Here is a 3,233-nt window from a genome sequence, read left to right as displayed (position 1 = left end):
GAACAGCTTCACTGGCTGCGGATGGCGAGTTTGACACTGCTAAAGGCAAAGGAACATGCATTAAATTGAAGACATAAGGGCTTCAGGTATTCACAACATCGCGTAATGAAAGCAACTTCTTAAAATTGATGTAACCATGTTTTAGATGGCATGTTTCAATACAGTAGGTGCAGGTGATCATAAAAGAGGGTGTTGTACAGCTGTGTTTCAAAACCATAGTTATCTTGCTGTTGGGGGTCGTGTTCATTCAGTTAAGTACACTGGGAGGAAAGTTGCATGTTTGCAAGAACGCAGCATAGAGTTACTATTTTGTCCACATGATTTCTGAGCTCTTGGGGCAACTTTGCATTCAAGATGTTAAATATTTTGATTCTTTGAATGCAGCGTTCTACGTGAACGCGATGGGAAGCTATCTTGTAGGTACGTTCCACTTCTAAAGCTGCGAATTGCTCATTCATTCGAGCAAAAGGTGGGATCTCCAGCGTAACCTGGCATGCATCTAGGTCACACCGGATATAGGGAAATCTTTTGTCAGCCATCACAAGATCATTGGGTTCGAGCAAGTCTAGCAATCCAGAGTTTGCTGTAATGGAAGTGTCACTTGAGCGCCCTCCAAAGACACGGGAAACAAATGATATGAAGCCGCAAGGGGTCACACCAACTAGGAATTTCAATGTGAAGTTGCTCTTGTAGCTGCTCCAGCAATTAACTTGTTCACTGACTTCAGGGGGCTTTTCAATTGGCACTTGTGTACAATCTATGATTACCCTGCATGTTGGGTACTTTTCCCGAAAAGAATGAGGCATCGTCTCTTGCACTACCTCTCGTGGAAATCATATTAACCACCCTTGCCTCTTCGAATACAACGTGTCCAGAGTGGCATAGAATGTGCGGGAAGCTGTCGTGCGGTGCACACTGAAGAGGGCACCCAGCGCAGCAAATGTCAAGGCATACTTCATCTTCATTAAGAAAAGCAGAAGGCGACTCTCACGGCTGATGTCCATTGCATGTGGAGTCTTCACCTACACACACAAAAAAAAAGGGAAAGAAAAAAGGAATACCAGTTAGAAGAGTGTAATTATTTCTCTTTGCATAACTGGAGAAGTATCCTAACTTCTTTGGGCTCGTATATTGGGTTCAATATAAATTTAGCTTTTGCTGGTATTACATAACCCTCGCACCTGTGTCAACAGCCCCAGCAGAACTGCGAAGCAGGTAGGAGACGCTCCTGTCAGGTCTTTTAGGACTTCAGCATGGTCGCCTTCAGATGTCACAGAGTCGTAGCCACGGAAGCCTCTGGGCTGAAACTGATCTGCATTTACGGTTCCAATGCCTTTTTCACGTGTCTCTTTTGGGGACATCAGGAACGAGCTGCATTGTACAGATGCCTCAGAAACAGTCGCGATAAGTACACAACTGAGGAAAATACCAGTTGTGTTGCCACAACTTTCGTCTGTTTGTGTAGCAACCTAAAAGAGACAGGTTGATAGGTGCGTACATTTCACGCATGCCTTCAAGTATTTCCTTTTGTACATACCTCATGCATCTGGCCAGCATCTGCTTCACTCAGAAAAGATGACACAAACGTTTCATTGCATGGAGCCTCATCTGGTGTGTCACTGTAGCACATGGCGTCATCAGTTCCATCTGCATTTGTCAAAATGGCATCATCAGCTCCATCTGCTTCATCTGTATTCGTCGAACGTACAGCAGTGTATGCCCGCTTTCTCCAGCTTTGTAAAGGAATCAAATTTTTGTCAAATTGGTTTAGTTCTGAATTCATGTAGCCGCCTTCACCGAAATTAAATATCCAAATGTTTGTGGAAGGAAACGAACAAAAAGTTGTGAAATCACAAATGTGGCTCACCGATTGTAGCGGTTGCTTTTGTCCTGGACAATCGTGCTCACGTTGCGGTACGACGACGGAAAGATGGTTGGGGCGTAGGACGGAGAAGAAGGGTCTGTCGACGGTTTACCGCCCACAAAGTGAGTGCTGCATATCTTTGACCACATGGATGGTTGCCACTCAGTTCCATTGCCACTACAAAGAAGTTCTGCAATTTAAGCTCATAGCCTTTTACAGAGCTGTAGACGACATCTTGACACTCACTTGACACGATGTACGCTGCGAATCCACCGCTCTCTTTGATCTTGGAAGCACGGCCGCGTCGAAAACCGAAAAAACTTGGTTCCTGGCGGGCACTTCTTGTGTGTGTTGCTACAATTTACGATGCAACAGTTTGTGCGAGACATTCCGAACGTTCCGCGTTGCTCCGGCTATCGCAAATACACACTGTTGTCTGTAATGTGGTCACAACGCCTACCTCCGCCTCCAGCCACGTCGTGGCGCCACCAGTTTGTCGCACATTTCCTATTAAAAATGGCTACGACCACGAAGTATGCGTTTGTGGCACCCCGTTTATTTTGTGTGTGTGTGCTTCAGCTTGGACAAACTTTTATGAAAAAGTCACGAGAGCACGTCGTTTTCACAGTTGAGTTCTACGGGCGCGTATCTTTTCCAAGAAAGACTATAATGACTAATAAGGATGACTAATCAATTAAATTCATTAATTAACTCTAATAAGGACATCTTGAACAAAAGCCAGATGCCGATATGAGAGACTGTCCTAATTAAAATCCACGTTTAAAAATTTTGAAACACGTACGTGTATTAAAATATCAATCCCTGAATTTTGACATGCAAATTGGCCAAAACAGAAACCGTGGCAACCACGTTTGGGGTGGTGGTCTTCACGGTACGGGATACTTTTGTATGTCAATTGCGCTCACAACTATATTGTCTTGGCTCAGAAACCGTATGTTTCTGGAACGTAGAGAGGGAAAAAGGAATCACACAACACGAATATACTTCAAGTACTCTTCTCCTTAGGGAAGAGAGGAAGCGAAAGATTTATTGACTCTACGTTGCACTAGTGTCAGCGCGGAGCGGTTGAACTGGAATTGGAATTAGAATTGGAAATGAATCAAAAATAATGATACATAATACTAAAAAGAAAAAGAATGGAAAAAGCGTTATCTGAGTTGATCGAGCTCGGTTCACTCTGGAAGTTGTTGCACCGACGACTGGCGCCACGTTCGAACTTACCTAAAATTGCTCCTCTGTTGAACTGTCCTTCTCGGCTCGCATGGTCGCGCCCATGAAATCAGCACTCAACAGTTCTCGTTTTGTGGAGTGTGCACCAAACTGTTTGTAGTTCAAGCTACAGGTACTT

The 3,233-nt window shown here is 44.3% G+C and overlaps 1 pseudogene; it reads right to left on the bottom strand.

Annotated features, from left to right (window-relative positions):
• Positions 1-251: 251 nt before the first annotated feature.
• On the bottom strand, positions 252-1,361 carry LOC135369150 (uncharacterized; annotated as a pseudogene).
• Positions 1,362-3,233: the final 1,872 nt, after the last annotated feature.

The sequence above is a fragment of the Ornithodoros turicata genome, chromosome 9 (genome assembly GCF_037126465.1).
Source record: "Ornithodoros turicata isolate Travis chromosome 9, ASM3712646v1, whole genome shotgun sequence".
In the NCBI taxonomy this organism is placed as follows: domain Eukaryota; kingdom Metazoa; phylum Arthropoda; class Arachnida; order Ixodida; family Argasidae; genus Ornithodoros; species Ornithodoros turicata.
This window is presented reverse-complemented; position numbering and strand designations above follow the sequence as displayed.